This window comes from Dendrobates tinctorius, unplaced genomic scaffold, assembly GCF_039654945.1.
Source record: "Dendrobates tinctorius isolate UK_male_01 unplaced genomic scaffold, ASM3965494v1 ptg000007l, whole genome shotgun sequence".
Classification (NCBI taxonomy): domain Eukaryota; kingdom Metazoa; phylum Chordata; class Amphibia; order Anura; family Dendrobatidae; genus Dendrobates; species Dendrobates tinctorius.
The window spans coordinates 13,671,077-13,691,152 of record NW_027361675.1 but is presented as its reverse complement, the minus strand read 5'-3'; positions in this window follow the sequence as shown (position 1 = coordinate 13,691,152).

Genomic DNA, 20,076 nt, shown 5'->3' with positions numbered 1-20,076 from the left:
CTTTTTGACTCCCACTGATAGCCTGCTCGAGTACCTTTAATTCTGCCATGGCTGTTGCATGCTCACATTCCTTCTCTAGAGCTTCCTTTTCCGCTTTCATGCGTGCCACTTCTGCATCCATTTCTGCAGCAGCTGCATCCATTTCTGCTCTCTTTTGTGCAGCAGCTGCATCCATTTCTGCTCTTTTTTGTGAAAAGGCAGCTTGTACCTTAGTAGTTTCAGCCTTAGCACGTGCTCTTATAAGCTGCTCACTAAGAGTAGAATATTTTGATGAACTTGACCTAGATGAACGTTTTGAGTGCTTACACGATTTGGATGAGCGAGTTGATGCATCTGGTGTCCGTGCGATTCTAGCCTCTATCTTGGCTTTAATGTCACGTACAGTGCAGTCTCTTTCAGAATTAAGCTGCTGGAAACGTTGCAATTCGTTTAAAGTCTCTGGGAGATTCAGTTTCTTCAGGAGAATAATGTATTGGTCACTCTTCTGCATATACATTTGGTATGCTGTACATAATTGTTCTAGGACTCCCTCTGGTGGTAACTCTTGAGAAGCAGGCCTTGATGCAGTGTCTATATGACTCAGCACTTTCTTCCATACTGAAGACACATCACTATATAATTCACATTTTTCAGTCTCTAAATTCTCCATGACTTTCCATGTGGGTTTGACTGTACGTTTTCCCCTTTCGCTAGATGGTGGATGGGGGTCTGGGTCTCTTTCCTGTGCTTGTAAGTCTGGTAGGGACATTGTACTCCTTGCTTCAGACATGATTAGATTGCAGGCAGGAAGAGTGGATGATGAGGGTTATACTTCTCACTGTTCAGCAACAGGAAATACACAGAGACTCTGCACAGAGTTGATACTTTGTATCTAATGCTGGAGCAGCTGCAGGGTCTTGTGTAATGATGGGAGTTATATTCCTCTCTGTTCAGCTGCAGTGTGGCTTCTATGCACGCTGGGGTCTGGCTGGAACTGGGTTACAGTCTATCTGGAAAATGTCCTTTTCCACTGAGATTCAGCACAGACCTTGAGTTACTGTCTCTGAAGGCAGGTTATTCCTTTTTACTATTCTGACTCATGGATATGTAGAACGTATGGTGCCTGGATAGGCCTCTCTTTCTGGGCCCCTTCCGTATTGACCTGTACTCACGTTCATACCGATTAATCAGACAGCTTAACTCAGCCACGATCTCATGTAAGAAGACTCCAGGAAAAGAGGGATGCTTTAACTGAAATTCTTGTATTATGATGAAAGCAGCAGGTAAAAAGGAATATTCTTCAGAGGACATGTAAGAAGATGCATACAGATGGAGGGACGATCACAAAATGGAGAATAAGGGAGGGAACAAACATACATCACAGGACTACAGGGAGAGAGTTGGGACAAAATACAGGGAAAGGCAAACTTCTGCCTAGCAACAAGGATACAACACAAGCAATGCAAATATTAAATGATTTCCCAAGTCGTGGGACATGACAGGTACACTGAGGTAAAAAAACAGGAACACTGTCTCTATATTATCTGTTGGTCTATTAGACAGACGCATAAACCAACATGAAGGGGAAAAGTAAACACAGCCCTTCGGGCAAAGCAGGAACAAAAAAGACAAACTGCCATCACACAGTCCATATATTTGTGGGGAGCTGCCCACTCTGCAGCAACACAGGAATAGTACAGGTTCAGTATTTCCTCTTCAGGACACAAACCGCTGAAAATCCCCCTCTCCAGCCCTACGGAACCAAGACTGCCTCTGGAGTCCAGATATTTAAGTCACAAACCACTCACTGGGGTGGAGATAAGGTGGAAAACCTCCCACCCACTCTATGGTTGTCCACAAAACCCAGCCTATTTTGTAAATTAGCTGTTAACCCCTCACAGCACTTACTGTGCTGGAGGAAAATCTTTGGGTTTCACATCACTGATGTCATTAAGTGTAGTGTAACATATCTCCTCTCCAGAACTTTACCAGTGACTTTGTCACATATTCTATATCAGGATGTACTAAACCCATTGGTCCTTATCTTATGCCCTATGTCCTAATCCATGTCTTACCCTACCTTACACACTACCAATGTTATACTTTGCTATTCATCATACATATTATACTTCAATTTACCATATTAACAATAATTTTACTACACTATGATAACACAGCATTTTATCTCAATTAGCCAGATGTCTATTTTCAGCAAGCCAGGAGAACAGACTGTTTTCTATTCTATATGTTGACTTTTCAATTTATATGTTTATTTCTGGTTGGTCAAGAAAACAAACTTTTGTTCATGTAAGCCTGCAATATTGACTTGTAACATATTGTGCTCTTGTCCTGGATGACTAGTGATACAGGGTCATGGAACAATGATGTTTGCTGATATGTTGATTGCACATTGTCCAGACCAGCCAGTGTGTTGACTTGCAAAATAGAGGAGGGAAAACTATGCAAATAGATTACATAATCAAACAATGCAAGTTGGTTTTAGCACCATTCTTCCCCTTTACCTGTGAATATTGGATAAAGGACCGTTGTTAACTATAAAAAGAGAAATAGAGATTATATACCTCTGTAACATGAGACACATATTCAGTCAAGACATCGAGACATCCAAACATCCAAAGAACGAGAGACTCTCTACAGGAAAGCAGCTAAAGACATCATAACTCCATCACGAGGGACATAGATTTGTCATACCACAGATGCATGCTTACATGTTATGAATGAGTCACTGTAGGAGGCAAAAACAGAAATACTAGCTTAGTCCAGAAAACCAGAGAAGTTGGCAGCTATCGGATTGCAGACCCCTGAACCTATCAACAACAACTAGCAGTAGCCGTGGGGGGTTCCTACGGAGCCCTAGACCCCTCGATCACAGCCGGAGAACTACATAGCCTAAAGACAGAAAGGGAAATCTAAACTGCCCCAGAGCAGACCCCAAAGCAATAGGCAGCCCCCAACATATAATGGCGGTGAAGCAAGATGAAAAAACACTCACACAGATAGAAAGATAGGCTGAGCAAATGATGGGGCCCAAGCTAACTAAATAGGACAGGATAGGAAAGCTGCTGTCTGCAATCCGCCAAAACCCTATCAAAACAAGGGCCAACAGGCTGATAGGGAAAAAGGCCCTGAAGACGCTAGGCTTCAAAAAGACTATATCAGCACTCAGGTATTTTCTGAAGACAAAGCAAAAAGAAATTCAACTCACCCCAGCAGGGAATGGCAGAACTTCAGAAAAACAAGGCAAAACAAAACAAAACACAAATGCAAAAAGCAGTGCAGAAAACTTAGCTTTTGAGGAGCAGGAATCAGACTGGTCTCCTAGAATCCCTCAGAGAGATCACCAGCAAGGCAGAAGGGCGTCGGCTGCCTTATATCCAGTCAGTAATTCCCGTCACCCAGTCATCATCATCATACCCAGGTGCTTGGTAATCAGCCTCACTACCTTCCTTCACCAGAAGAGGGAGTTCATCAGACCTCAATGGTGAAGGGGAAAATGAACTCACAACACTTAGGGGACCACGACCCCGGCTGGAAGAATACAGATTTGCTCCATTGACCTTTGCATTCCATAGATAGTTTTGGGGCTCTCAGGTTTTGGACACATCGGTCGCCTGATCCCCTTTTATACGTTTGTGGGGACCAGGAATGGGAACCATCGGTTGACTGGCTTAATGGAGAAGAGGTTCAGAAAAGCCAGAGTGTGATCCTCCAGTCAACTAGTCTTGTATCTCAATGGACTGTCAGCTTGCTAAGCTTATCATTGGCTCCTCTCTGTGCGTGCCACATAGGAGGGTAGTCGGCCCTGGAAGCAAAAGTCAGGTTATGACCCTCCGGTCAACTGGCCTTGTATTTCAATGGACTGTCATCTTCCTAAGCTTGTCATTACCTCTTCTCTGTGTGCAGGCCACACGTGGGGTAGTCAGTCCTGGAAGCTCTGAAATGACAGCTGCTCTTATCCCGGTGAGTCAGCGGAAGGGTGAGACTCTGTAATGTACACTATCTTGGGTATTTTGTTGGGACTGTTCTATGTGTTATCTGCCTGTTTTTTGGTTCAATAAAGAATTGCCACATTCTGTTACTCTCACCCTGTGTTGTCTGAGTAGTGTAACACCCATGGTAAAAGGACAATGTGCATTCTCTACACGCATAGAGACACATGACACTATTCACATTACGCGATTGTTGTCTTCAGGGACAGGAACAGGGCAATACAATCCACACCCTTGCATACCATAGTGATAAAGTCACAGCTACATATAAATAGTATTAGCATAGAAAAAATCCACCATGAATCTGCAATTTATAATATGGAATTTATTATTGGGGACTAGTGCAGGAGGAAATTGGGAACAACAGGACACTGTAAATGTATTTTGCTAGATACTGCAGGACAATTATAATCTCTAATCAATTAGCTTTAGGTTTACAAGTTAAAACCTGGATGGCATTTAGGATGTATTCAAATACTCTGTCCTGCATTCAATACCGTAGTTGTCAGTACTAGATATGTATAGTTTTTCTAATTCCCCTAGACACACTTTGCCTCCAGCTTGAAGAGTGTGCTATTTCCAGCTTTGTCGCCTGCAAGACATAGGAAAGCGAGAATGCAGGTAACTTCAACACCTCCTTCCACAGCCCGCAGGGGGTGTTCAGTTGGTTTGAGACTGCAAAGTATGGGGATGTGAAATACGACTATTTGTATTCCACAGAAGTGTCCAGAATGACTGAGCCAGCCTGCTATCAATCACATACTTACACATTTAAAAACTCTAAAAGGATATGAGAACTAGAAGCCTGGAATACTACAGGCACTATAACAAATAATATGAATCTGGAGTACTGCATTTGTAATGGTATGGACTTTGTGCATATATATAATGTGCATTACTATGAAATGCAGTGGCCAATTAAGGGTACCTACCGGCCCCAGGCTTTTTCAACTGAGTGGATTTCTCACCTGCCTAGTCATGCTACTTGCCACATAACACATCTGGTATGTCACTTGTCAGGTGATATAAAGTGAGGGGGCATATGATGAACAGGTAGCTGCTCAGGTGCTCATCTGAGAAGCAATGCAAGTGAACAAAGGATGCAAAGGAAGTGGTGCACTTAGTGTACCACATAATTTTTTTTCCTTATGCATTGTCCTACCTACGATATTTGACTCCTTAAAATTTATAAATGCCATAGCCGAGATGAGTATAAACTACAAACAGGATGTATATAGTAAGGGATCACACTATATATTAAGTGAGGATACTATAATGATGGATAGTGCATTACATAGTAAGATAGGACGCTATGTAAAAATAGATGATGCAATACATAGTAATGGAAAACACTATGTAATAAGAGACAATGCTATACAAAATAAGAGAACACTAAGGGAAATAAATGATGACACTGTATTAGTGGATGGCAATGTACATAATTAGAGTTGAGCGAAACGGGTCGGTCATATTCAAAAGTCGGCGACTTTCGCTGAAGTCGGGTTTCAAGAAACGAAACCCGACCATAACGTGAGGTCGGCCATGAGGTCGGCGACCAGAGCGCCAAAGTCGCGTTTCAAAAGATGCTTTCAGCGCCCTTTTTCAGCCAATGATGGAGGACGCACACTGTGGGCAACGCGATGACATGGGCATCGGTCACCACCATCTTTGAGAAGGGCATGCAATTGATTGGCTTGCTTTGTGTGGAGTCACAGGGGCTATAAAAGGGCGTGCACGCCGACCGCCATCTTACTTCTACCGATCTTAGCATAGGGGAGAGCTGCTGCTCATTCTGTAGGGAGAGCGTTAGGCAGGGAAGAACCCAAAAACTGCTTCTGCTGTTAGCGATTTCCACTTACAACACAACACTTTGTGTGCAGTGACAGGGGAGGCTATATTTTTGTGCATCAGCTCTGTTGGTTATTAGGCTGATTTATAAGGCTCCCTGATAGCTGCATTGCTGTTTGCACACTGCTGTGCAAACTGCTTTTTTAAAAGCAAAAATACTTTTCTTCCTCTTTTCTGCACAGTTACCAAGCCTTCATTTTTCCAACCTTTTGTGTGTGCAGCAGTCCTGCTTATTAGGCTGCCTGCGTCCATACTTGGACTGAGAGCATCATTGTCAGCATCCTCAAATCTTTAGTGAGATCCAAATTCTCACCAATCCTATAGACACCCTCCACCTTGTCATACACCATTCAATTTCAGCCTGTTACATTGAGGTGTAATCTCTACTGGGCCTGAGACAATAGTTCTGCATCCTCAAATCTTTAGTGAGATCCAAATTCTCACCAATCCTATAGACACCCTCCACCTTGTCATACACCATCCAATTTCAGCCTGTTACATTGAGGTGTAATCTCTCCTGTGCCTGAGACAATAGTTCAGCGTCCTCAAATCTATAGTAAGATTCAAATTCTCACCAATATTATAGACACCCTCCACCTTGTCATACACATTCCAATTTCAGCCTGTTACATTGAGGTGTAATCTCTCCTGTGCCTGAGACAATAGTTCTGCGTCCTCAAATTTCTAGTGAGATCCAAATTCTCACCAATCCTATAGACACCCTCCACCTTGTCATACACCATCCAATTTTAGCCTGTTACATTGAGGTGTAATCTCTCCTGTGCCTGAGACAATAGTTCTGTGTAGAGTTGAGCGACTTTTGGTTTTTTAGGGTCGCGTTTCGTTTCGTGAAACCCGACTTTTCCAAAAGTCGGGTCGAGCAAGATCGTCCGATTATAGGGAAAAGTCGGGGTCGTCCCGAAACACGAAACCCAATGTAAGTCAATGGGGAATAAAAGTCGGCAGTGAGAGGAGGACAGGAAACACACCTACAGTGCCCATTTGAATGCCAAAAGCATCAATTCTTCTTACTTAAGCTTGTCAACCTTAATTAACTTCATAATACAAGTTACGCACTGAAAAATGGGGGTTATTTGGCTAAAGTTGTGGGGGGGGGCTGGCTCCAGGTTTTCATGTGCCCTGGGAGAAAGAGCGCCCCTTTAACACATACCAAAACTCATCATGCTCCGATACGGCAGAGAAATAGCGGTATAGTACAATGAAAAATACTTCACTTTTTACATCTCATGACGAGGCCCATCTATTTCTCCATACAGAATCATTGGTCCCATATAATGTTTGAAACAGTATATGATGAGCTCCACATAATGCTACAGTATATGTTGGTCCCCATGGATGAAGCTCCACTGTCTTATGGGCCCAAATAATGCTCCAAACATAATGGGCCCCATTTCTAATGCTCTAGTGTATAATGGGCCCTGTAAATGCTGCTCCAGTGTCTGATGTCCACCTTTGGAATGTTCCAGTGTATGGTGGGCCCCATCTATCATTCTCCAGAGTAACGTGCTCCCCAAAAATTGCTGTCCCAACATTGAAAACAATCAAATAAGTCTCCTCGCTAGGGAATCCCTGTACTAGTCTGGACTCCTCGTCGTCCCCATCTTCCATCTCACTGCACAGTATTTCAACCTTGCAAGTGCTGTGATCCTGAGCAAGCAGGGGGGACCCACTCGTTGGCGACGGCACTGGCACAGGGCCCCTGATAGTACGGTGGTGTGTCTGATGGCGGGTGGGCCGAACCTGCACTTTCATCTGCAGCTTCCTCTTTGTCACCGTGTAACATGGAACTGTATATGGGAAGGGTAACCTGAGTTTCATCAGGGTCAGATTCAGGCCGTGTAGCGTGCGAGGGGAATGTAGTGGTCTGGGTCAATGTACCAGCAAATTCATCGAGCAGTGGCTGGGCATCAGTGCACTTGTGTCGCCCCCAGGAGTACGGTCGCCACAGTGGCATTACCTTCCTCCGAGGGAGTGTGATGTCATGCTTGGGAGCAACGAAGGATCTCTCTAGCAGGTTAACTGATTGGGCGGCGTTATTCCCACGAGTCATGACCCTCCAAACAGCGTTCATGAAGGCAAATTGTTTGTTTTACGTGGGCAGTATGGTTGCAAAGCTGAACCTTAAAGGAATGTCCAGAAGGGCACCACCAGGAGTGGAGCCTACGGTTAAATTCGACTCCACCTGGGAAACCTCAACCATGCCAGCTACAGAACAGATGCACACATTGCAAGCTTAATTCCGTTAACGAACGAGACTCCGTCATGCCCCGCGGTCCGAGTCCGGCTTACTAGAGGGACACGTGAGGCTCTGGAACATGAGATTGGCCAATAACTGGTGTGTGATGCCCTTACATGTCCGTGGCTGCATGTGAGCTACACTGAAAAGGCCAGCGTTTGTCGTTTAAAGGAGCAGATAACCGGCTGAACAACTTTAGTGATGGGGATCACTGATTACAATTATTACCCGCGAACAATGATTTCCGAGTAAGTGCAGGTCAACTGCAGTTCCGGAATTAGGCCTAACCGTCATTCCTGAAAAAATGAAAAACTTACATGTGCAAACCACAGGTGCTGTAGCTTGCTTAACAGCTCGCCAGCCGTTCTCACGCTCAGTATGGATTACACGTGATTGCACAAAGGTTAGAAAGGGTACCGTATCCCCAGATAACATGTATGGATAGCGTACACATTCAAAATATATGTCTCAGGAGGCAGGCTCAGACGGTGTTAGGCCCAGTATGGATTGCACGTGATTGCACAAAGGTTAGAAAGGGTACCGTATCCCCGGATAACATGTATGGATAGCGTACACATTCAAAATATATGTCTCAGGAGGCAGGCTCAGACGGTGTTAGGCCCAGTATGGATTGCACGTGATTGCACAAAGGTTAGAAAGGGTACCGTATCCCCGGATAACATGTATGGATAGCGTACACATTCAAAATATATGTCTCAGGAGGCAGGCTCAGACGGTGTTAGGCCCAGTATGGATTGCACGTGATTGCACAAAGGTTAGAAAGGGTACCGTATCCCCGGATAACATGTATGGATAGCGTACACATTCAAAATATATGTCTCAGGAGGCAGGCTCAGACGGTGTTAGGCCCAGTATGGATTGCACGTGATTGCACAAAGGTTAGAAAGGGTACCGTATCCCCGGATAACATGTATGGATAGCGTACACATTCAAAATATATGTCTCAGGAGGCAGGCTCAGACGGTGTTAGGCCCAGTATGGATTGCACGTGATTGCACAAAGGTTAGGCCCAGTATGGATTGCACGTGATTGCACAAAGGTTAGAAAGGGTACCGTATCCCCGGATAACATGTATGGATAGCGTACACATTCAAAATATATGTCTCAGGAGGCAGGCTCAGACGGTGTTAGGCCCAGTATGGATTGCACGTGATTGCTCAAAGGTTAGAAAGGGTACCGTATCCCCGGATAACATGTATGGATAGCGTACACATTCAAAATATATGTCTCAGGAGGCAGGCTCAGACGGTGTTAGGCCCAGTATGGATTGCACGTGATTGCACAAAGGTTAGAAAGGGTACCGTATCCCCGGATAACATGTATGGATAGCGTACACATTCAAAATATATTTCTCAGGAGGCAGGCTCAGACGGTGTCAGGCACAGTATGGATTTGACGGCCCAGATTACACAGCGGAGGAGCAGGGAGAGGTAAAGATTGCAAATGCTGGGGCCCTGCCCAAGCAAGGGGGGCCCACTCGTGGGCGTCGGTACTGGCACTGGGCCCCTCATAGTACAGCGGTGTGTCTGACGGCGGGTGTGCACCACCACCGTCAGAGACACTTGATTGCACTATGAGGGACCCTGTGCCAGTGCCCGCGCCCAAGAGTCGGCCTACCCACCTGTCCAGGGCAATGGCACTCGCACGGTGTCGTGCGCTAGGTGGTGACCCCGGCCATGGGGGGGGAGGCAGCACAGTTAGGGAGTTTTAGAAAGTGGCATATGTTGATGTTGGACATTCAGCTGATGCAAAAGGCGAAATAGGTCAAGTCCCAGGAAGAGGTGGACCAAAGCAAGCCATTTTTCTGTCACCCTATGTGTCATCAGGGGAAGGTGGGACAAAATCCTTGGAAACCCATGCATGGTTCATTTTAATGAAGGTTAGATCATCCACATTTTGGGTTGACAGACGGGTCCTTTTTTCTGTCAGGATTGATCCAGCTGCACTGAAGACTCTTTCCGATAGCACACTTGCAGCTGGGCAAGCGAGCTCCTGTAAGGCATATTGGGCCAATTCAGGCCAGGTGTCCAGTTTAGCGGCCCAATAGTCAAAGGGGAATGGCCTGTGTGGGAGAACATCGATATGGGAGGAAAAGTAGTTTGTAACCATGGTTGACAACTGCTGTCTCCTGTCACTTTCCATCGATGCAGTATTACCAGTTGTGTGAGCGGTACTTGAAAAATCAGTCCACAACATTGTCATGAAACCCCTGTCTCCAACGCCACTTCTGCTGTGTGCACCACGAACACCTCTGCCAAGCTGCCCCCGGCCCGTACGGCTCGTGTGAGAACCATCACCGCTGCTGTGTGCGGGGAATGCCTCAAGCAACCGATTTACCAGAGTTGCTTGTTTATTAGCCAATATTAGGTCAAGGTTCTCCTGTGGCATGATGTTTTGTAATTTGCTTTTATAGCGTGGATCCAGGATGCTGGCCAACCAGTATTCGTCATCGTTCATCATTTTGGCAATGCGGGGGTCCCTTTTTAGGATCCGCAAGGCATAATCTGACATGTGGGCCAATGTTCCTGGTGTCAATGATGCACTGCGAGTGCTGGTTGGAGGAGCACTTTCTGGCAAATCCACATCCCTCCAGTCACGCACAAACCCTGTACCAGACCTTGCCACGCCAACATTTTCACTTGCCCCACGAGATGCATCCTCCTCCCCTAGGTAATCATCCCCATCATCATCCTCCTCCTCCTCTTCTTCCTCCACCTCGTCCAGGAGAGGTCCCTGAGCAGACAATGGCTGAATGTCATCAAGGATTCCCTCCTCCTCTTCCTCCTCATCAACATTGGCTGCAGACGCCTGCTCCTTAAGGTGCGTCAAAGTTTGCATGAGCAGACGCATAAGTGGGATGAACATGCTTAGGATGGCGTCGTCTGCGCTTACCAGCCGTGTGCATTCCTCAAAACACTGAAGGACTTTACAGAGGTCATTCAGCTTCGACCACTGCACACCTGTCAACTCCATGTCTGCTCTCAAAGTGCCTGGCCGTGTATCCTCCCACAAATGCATTATGGCCTGCCTCTGCTCGCACAGCCGCTCCACCATGTGCAGGGTGGAGTTCCACCTTGTTGCAATGTCGATAATGAGGCGGTGGTTGGGAAGGTGGAGCAATCGCTGCAGCTTCTGCATACGAACGGAGTGTACAGGCGACCGGCGGATGTGCGCGCACAGTCTTCGCACCTTCTGGAGCAGGGCTGTTAACTCCGGATAATTTTTGAGGAAGCACTGCACCACCAGGTTCAAGGTGTGAGCCAAGCAAGGTATGTGGATGAGTTTTGAAAGGGCTATGGCTGCCACAAAATTACGGCCGTTATCACTAACTACCTTGCCTGCCTCAAGATGTACACTGCCCAGCCATGACTCAGTTTGTCGCTTCAAGTACTCGGCCAGCACCTCGGCGGTATGTCTGTCGCCCAAACACATCATCTGCAACACAGCCTGCTGACGCTTTCCACTAGCTGCTCGATAGGGGGACACATCGTGTGCAACAGTGGCAGCTGCAGATGGAGTGCTCGTACGACTGCGCTCTGTGGACGAGCTTTCGCTTCTGGAGGAGGAGGAGGAGGAGGAGGGTGGAACGCCTACAGCCAACTGTTTCCTATACCGTGGGCTAGGCAGCACTGTCCCACCACCGCTGTCCCCTGTGGACCCTGCATCCACCACATTAACCCAGTGCGCAGTGATGGACACGTAACGGCCCTGGCCATGCCGACTGGACCATGCATCAGTAGTGAGGTGCACCTTTCCGCTCACTGACTGCTTGAGTGCATGGACAATGCGGTCTTTCACATGATGGTGGAGGGCTGGGATGGCTTTGCGAGAGAAGAAGTGGCGACTGGGTAGGTCATAGCGTGGTACTGCATAGGCCATGAGTTCGCGGAAAGCTGTGCTTTCCACCAACCGAAAGGGCATCATCTCAAACGAGATTAGTTTGGCAATGTGGGCGTTCAAACCCAGTGTACGCGGATGAGAGACTGAGTACTTTCTTGACCTACTCATAGTGTCTGGGAGGGTGAGCTGGACTTGAGAGCTGCATATGGTGGAAGTAGCGGTGGACAGGGCGGACTGAGAGAGGGTTGATGATGGTGATGGAGTTGGTGTTCTTTCTGATGGCCTAGAATCAGTCTTTCGTTGATATAACAGTGGGATTCCCTGACTGCTGTGGCCTTGCAACGACACCTCAACATTTGCTGCTGTGCTAACCGGTGGGCTTACAGTGGGGGAAACAATGTAGCGTTGCTGACTACCTTCGTTGTGATCAGTTGCACATGTGGCACTTGAGGTTTGGTGTTGTGTCCACGCTTGCAAGTGCATGCTGGTTAAATGTCTAAGCATGCAACTGGTATTCAAATTTTTCAGATTTTTCCCTCGGCTAAAGGTCTTTGCGCACTTCTTACAGATAACCTTGGCCTGATCATGAGGATTTTGTTCAAAAAAGTGCCACACTGCACTCTTCCTACTTTGGCAGACATTTTGCGGCCTATCACGCTGTGATCTTTTGACCCTCTGGACAAGCTGTCCAGCAACTCTTTTAATGTTTGGAACCTGTCTTTGGAGTGCTCCGGGCCTGCCAGATAACAGCTGTTGCGATGTCGATGTCTGCTGTGGATGCTCCTCATCTGAGCTATTGGAAGCAGCACCCTCTTCCCCCAATGGATGCCAATCTGGGTCAACAACTGGGTCATCCATCACCTCCTCTTCTATGTCATGTGCACCTTCCTCTGTGTCACCGTGTATGGTGGTATAGTGTGTGGGAAGGGGCACCTGAGTCTCATCAGGGTCAGAATCTGGCTCTGTACACTGCGAGGACAGTGTAGTGCTCTGAGTGAATGTACCAGCAGAATCATCCATCAGCGGCTGTGCATCAGTGCACTCCATGTCAGATTCATCTTGGCTTGGGTAATTCACCATTTCACTTGATAATCCAGGCATGGTATGTGAAAACAGCTCCATGGAGTAATCAGTAGTATGGCCTGCGTCATCCTTCAATCTTGGTTGGGGTGAAGGACACAAGGAAAGGTGTGGTTCATGAACATGAGCCTCCAATGACGACTCAGTGCTTTTACTTTTTACAACTGAAGAAGAGGAGGCGATAGAGCTGGAGGCTGAGTCAGCAATGTAAGACAAAACTTTTTCCTGATGCTCTGGCTTTAAAAGCGGTTTGCCAACTCCTAGAAAACTAAGCGTTCGAGGCCTTATGTAGCCAGACGATGACGCAGGCTCAACACCTCCTGCATTCGGTCCTATTTTGCTCTTGCCACTACCATCAGATCCACCACCAACACCATCATTACCAGCTGCCAACCCCCGCCCAATTCCACGGCCTCTTCCACCAGCCTTCCTCATTTTTGGTAGAAATGTAGACAAAATCCAACAAACTATATAGTATGTAAAACAAGGTACAAGGTGTCTATAGGACAGGGGAGATTTTGAATTTCTGCACACACTTTTGGACACTGGACACTTTTGGATTGTGTGAGGCCCAATGAATATCTGAGCGCTATGTGACAGGCTCGATGGCACAGCTGTGACCTAAGTGACTAGAGGATAAGGGAGATTTTGAATCTCTGCACACACTTTTGGACACTGGACACTTTTGGATTGTGTGAGGCCCAATGAATATCTGAGCACTATGAGACAGGCTCGATGGCACAGCTGTGACCTAAGTGACTAGAGGATAAGTGAGATTTTGAATCTCTGCACACACTTTTGGACACTGGACACTTTTGGATTGTGTGAGGCCCAATGAATATCTGAGCGCTATGTGACAGGCTCGATGGCACAGCTGTGACCTAAGTGACTAGAGGATAAGTGAGATTTTGAATCTCTGCACACACTTTTGGACACTGGACACTTTTGGATTGTGTGAGGCCCACTGATATCTGAGCGCTATGTGACAGGCTCGATGGCACAGCTGTGACCTAAGTGACTAGAGGATAAGTGAGATTTTGAATCTCTGCACACACTTTTGGACACTGGACACTTTTGGATTGTGTGAGGCCCAATGAATATCTGAGCGCTATGTGACAGGCTCGATGGCACAGCTGTGACCTAAGTGACTAGAGGATAAGTGAGATTTTGAATCTCTGCACACACTTTTGGACACTGGACACTTTTGGATTGTGTGAGGCCCACTGATATCTGAGCGCTATGTGACAGGCTCGATGGCACAGCTGTGACCTAAGTGACTAGAGGATAAGGGAGATTTTGAATCTCTGCACACACTTTTGGACACTGGACACTTTTGGATTGTGTGAGGCCCACTGATATCTGAGCGCTATGTGACAGGCTCGATGGCACAGCTGTGACCTAAGTGACTAGAGGATAAGTGAGATTTTGAATCTCTGCACACACTTTTGGACACTGGACACTTTTGGATTGTGTGAGGCCCAATGAATATCTGAGCGCTATGTGACAGGCTCGATGGCACAGCTGTGACCTAAGTGACTAGAGGATAAGGGAGATTTTGAATCTCTGCACACACTTTTGGACACTGGACACTTTTGGATTGTGTGAGGCCCAATGAATATCTGAGCACTATGAGACAGGCTCGATGGCACAGCTGTGACCTAAGTGACTAGAGGATAAGTGAGATTTTGAATCTCTGCACACACTTTTGGACACTGGACACTTTTGGATTGTGTGAGGCCCAATGAATATCTGAGCGCTATGTGACAGGCTCGATGGCACAGCTGTGACCTAAGTGACTAGAGGATAAGGGAGATTTTGAATCTCTGCACACACTTTTGGACACTGGACACTTTTGGATTGTGTGAGGCCCAATGAATATCTGAGCGCTATGTGACAGGCTCGATGGCACAGCTGTGACCAAAGTGACTAGAGGATAAGGGAGATTGGATTGCTTTTAAAAAAGCAGTTTGCGGAGCAGTGGGTAAACAGCAATGCCAGCCTGTCAGGAAGCCTTAAAAGGCAGCCCAACAACCAACACTACTGATACACCACAATATAGCCTCCCCTTGCACTGCACACACAGTGACTGGTGTGTTGTGCAGGCCAAATTGCTATCAGCAGCAGAAGCAGTTTTTTTTTCTTCTCAGCAGGACAAAAAAAAAAATTGGGCTTGCTTTTAAAAAAGCAGTTTGAGGCCCAATGAATATCTGAGCGCTATGTGACAGGCTCAATGGCGCAGCTGTGACCAAAGTGACTAGAGGATAAGGGAGATTGGATTGCTTTTAAAAAAAGCAGTTTGCGGAGCAGTGGGTAAACAGCAATGCCAGCCTGTCAGGAAGCCTTAGAAGGCAGCCCAACAACCAACACCACTGATACACCACTATATAGCCTCCCCTTGCACTGCACACACAGTGACTGGTATGTTGTGCAGGCCAAATCGCTAGCAGCAGAAGCAGTTTTTCTGTCTTCTTCCCTGCCTAACACTCTCCCTACAGAATCAGCAGCAACCTCTCCCTATGCTAAGATCGGCAGAAGTAAGATGGCGGTCGGCGTGCACGCCCTTTTATACCCCCTGTGACGCCCACCAAAGCAAGCCAATCACTTGCATGCCCTTCTGAAAGATGGTGGTGACCCGTGCCTATGTCATCACGTTGCCCACAGTGTCCGTGGATCCTGATTGGCTGAAAAAGAGCGCAAAACAAACTTTTGAAACGCGACTTTGGCGCATAAGTCGCCGACCTCGTGGCCGACCTCATCCTAGGGTCGGGTTTCGTTTCATGAAACCCGACTTTGCCAAAAGTCGGCGACTTTTGAATTTTTTCGACCCGTTTTGCTCAACTCTAGTTCTGTGTCCTCAAATCTATAGTGAGATTCAAATTCTCACCAATACTATAGACACCCTCCACCTTGTCATACACCATCCAATTTCAGCCTGTTACATTGAGGTGTAATCTCTCCTGTGCCTGAGACAATAGTTCAGCATCCTCAAATCTCTAGTGAGATCCAAATTCTCACCAATCCTATAGACACCCTCCACCTTGTCATACACCATCCAATTTCAGCCTGTTACATTGAGGTGCAATCTCTCCTGTGTCTGAGACAATAGTTCAGCGTCCTCAAATCTCTAGTGAGATCCAAATTCTCGCCAATCCTATAGACACCCTCCACCTTGTCATACACCATCCAATTTCAGCCTGTTACATTGAGGTGTAATCTCTCCTGTGTCTGAGACAATAGTTCTGCTTTCTCAAATCTATAGTGAGATTCAAATTCTCACCAATACTATAGACACCCTCCACCTTGTCATACATCATCCAATTTCAGCCTGTTACATTGAGGTGTAATCTCTCCTAGTCCGGAGACAATAGTTCTGCGTCCTCAAATCTATAGTAAGATTCAAATTCTCACCAATATTATAGACACCCTCCACCTTGTCATACACCATCCAATTTCAGCCTGTTACATTGAGGTGTAATCTCTCCTGTGCCTGAGACAATAGTTCTGCATCCTCAAATTTCTAGTGAGATCCAAATTCTCACCAATCCTATAGACACCCTCCACCTTGTCATACACCATCCAATTTCAGACTGTTACATTGAGGTGTAATCTCTCCTGTGCCTGAGACAATAGTTCTGTGTCCTCAAATCTATAGTGAGATTCAAATTCTCACCAATACTATAGACACCCTCCACCTTGTCATACACCATCCAATTTCAGCCTGTTACATTGAGGTGTAATCTCTCCTGTGCCTGAGACAATAGTTCAGCATCCTCAAATCTCTAGTGAGATCCAAATTCTCACCAATCCTATAGACACCCTCCACCTTGTCATACACCATTCAATTTCAGCCTGTTACATTGAGGTGTAATCTCTCCTGTGCCTGAGACAATAGTTCTGCATCCTCAAATCTATAGTGAGATTCAAATTCTCACCAATACTATAGACACCATCCACCTTGTCATGCACCATCCAATTTCAGCCTGTTACATTGAGGTGCAATCTCTCCTGTGTCTGAGACAATAGTTCAGCGTCCTCAAATCTCTAGTGAGATCCAAATTCTCACCAATCCTATAGACACCCTCCACCTTGTCATACACCATCCAATTTCAGCCTGTTACATTGAGGTGTAATCTCTCCTGTGTCTGAGACAATAGTTCTGCTTTCTCAAATCTATAGTGAGATTCAAATTCTCACCAATACTATAGACACCCTCCACCTTGTCATACATCATCCAATTTCAGCCTGTTACATTGAGGTGTAATCTCTCCTAGTCCGGAGACAATAGTTCTGCGTCCTCAAATCTATAGTGAGATTCAAATTCACACCAATCCTATAGACACCCTCCACCTTGTCATACACCATCCAATTTCAGCCTGTTACATTGAGGTGTAATCTCTCCTGCGCCTGAGGCAATAGTTCTGCGTCCTCAAATCTATAGTGAGATTCAAATTCTCACCAATAGTAGATACACCTTCTACCTTGTTTTAAAGTACCATATAGCTGGTGGTATTTTGGATACATTTTCACAAAAATGAAGAAGTATGGTGGAAGACGCCATGGAAGTGGGCGGGGGTTGCCAGCTGGTCCCGATGGTGGTGGTGTTGCATCTGTTGGTAGTGGAAAAAGCACAATAGCACCTAAGGCAGGAGGTGTTGAGCCTGCGTCATCATCTGGCTCCACAAGGCCTCAAAGGCTCTCTTTTCTGGGAGTAGGTAAACCACTTTTAAAGCCAGAGCTTCAGGAACAAGTTTTGGCTTACATTGCTGGCACAGCCTCCAGCTCTATCGCCTCCTCTTCTGAAGTTTCAAAAAATAAAAGCATAAGTTGAGAATCCAAGAAAAGCACTTCTGAGCATCCGCGCTGCTTTAGTGATAAGAATTCTTCAGAAATCCATATAAATATTTCAAGTTCTTTATTATATGTACTACAGAAACTACGCGTTTCGAGGTGACAAACTGCACCTCTTCTTCAGGTTACAGTACTGAAGATCCCCAGAGAGTGGAATAGATGGATGGAAGTGCTGCAGCAGATCCCAGTGACCTGGGTCTGCTGGCACAGGAAAGGAAGAGAGAGCGCAACATAGATTGAAAGCCTGATTTTCCATAGAAAACAAGATTAGTACGGAACGTGAGGAGTAAAAGAGAACAGAGGACGTGGGTTAGAAGAGAAACCTTCCTAGAAGTTCTAAGCGCAAGGCCGGGGCCCGGTCCCCGAGGTTGTATGGATACTAATGGTCCTGCAGCAGACACCGGAGGAATAGAAGTAGTGACCGCTTTATTCCCACACAAGACTTGGGGGCACAACAGCAACTGGATAGTGAGCCGGGACTTAGTAGCAAGGGCCCCCTGAAGCAGGCTACAGCTGTCTGCCGTACAAGTAGAATTCCTAAGAACATCGGACAGGAGGAACTCCAGTGTAACTCAGTACTAGGAGTACTTCATTTAAAAGCACTATAAGAGGAGACGTTCAGAAAGGCACATGTTGGCGGAGTGTTGGGAAGGAGTATTCCATCTGGCCTGGAAGTTGACTGTGTCCCTGACCCGGAGGACATGGCACGGAGGCAGGCACCTGTTTGTACAATAGATGGTGAGTAAAGCTCTGGAACTACATGCCCTGGTGTCCTCCACTCATTCCTGCGCCAACCCGCCCAGCACTGCTACATCCCTTGCACCTGACACTACACCATCCAAGTGTCACTTCACCTACACTGCCCTGGGACTCCAGCCCAGCCTGTGGAGGGCTATAACATCATTGCTGCACCACACCATCTGTCCCAGAGGATCTGTCTGCAGCGTCGGCTTACATCTCCATTGCCGAATACCACAGGTGGCGTCACGAAACATTTATAAACTTTCGTCACCATAAGCACACTGCAACAACCCCCTTTTACAATGGGCGCCCAGGGCCACGGGCCGGGTCCCAGCTGCCGTGACATCTCCCATTGAAGCTCATCGGGCCCGGTACCGAGTACCCCACAGCCCTGGGAGGGCGACCTACATCCATTGGGGGAAGAAGGTGCCACTGCCAATCGCTCAGAAGAGGAGGAGGAGGATCCGCAGCAGGCATCGACATCGCAACAGCTGTTATATGGCAGGACCGTAGCAGTCCAAAAACGTTTTACAAAAAACAAAAGGGTTGCAGGACAGCTTGGCCAGACGGTCAAATTAGCACAGCGTGCAAGGTCTCAAAATGTCTTCCATAGTAGGAAGAGTGCAGTGTGGCACTTTTTTGAACAAAATCCTAATGATCAGGCAAAAGTTATCTGTAAGAAGTGTGCAAAGACCTTTAGCCGAGGGAAAAATCTGAGAAATTTGAATACCAGTTGCATGCTTAGACATTTAACCACCATGCACTTGCAAGCGTGGACGGACTACCAAACCTCACATACCACATGTGCACCTGCTCCGATTGAAGGTAGTCAGCAACGCTACATCGCTTCCCCCACTGTAAGCCCACCGGTTAGCACACCACCAGCAGCAAATTTCGAGGTGTCGTCGCAAGGGCAAAGCAGTCATGGAATCACAATGTTTTTGCTACGAAAGACTGAATCTAGGCCATCAGCAACACCACCAACACCATCACCAACCCTCTCTCAGTCCGCCATGTCCACCGCTAGTTCCACCATATGCAGCTCTCAAGTCCAGCTCACCCTACCAGAGACTCTGAGTAGGACAAGAAAGTACTCATCCTCTCATCCACATACACTGGCTTTGAACGCCCACATTGCCAAACTAATCTCGTTAGAGATGATGCCCTACCAGTTGGTTGAAAGCAAAGCTTTCCGTGAGCTCATGGCCCACGCATTACCACGCTATGACCTACACAGTCGGCACTTCTTTTCGCGAAAAGCCATCCCAGCCCTCCATGTGCATGTGAAAGACCGCATTGTCCATGCACTCAAGCAATCAGTGAGTGGAAAGGTGCACCTCACAACAGATGCATGGTCCAGTAGGCATGGCCAGGGCCGTTACGTGTCCATCACTGCCCACTGAGTTAATGTGGTGGATGAAGGGTCCACAGGGGACAGCGGCGGTGGGACAA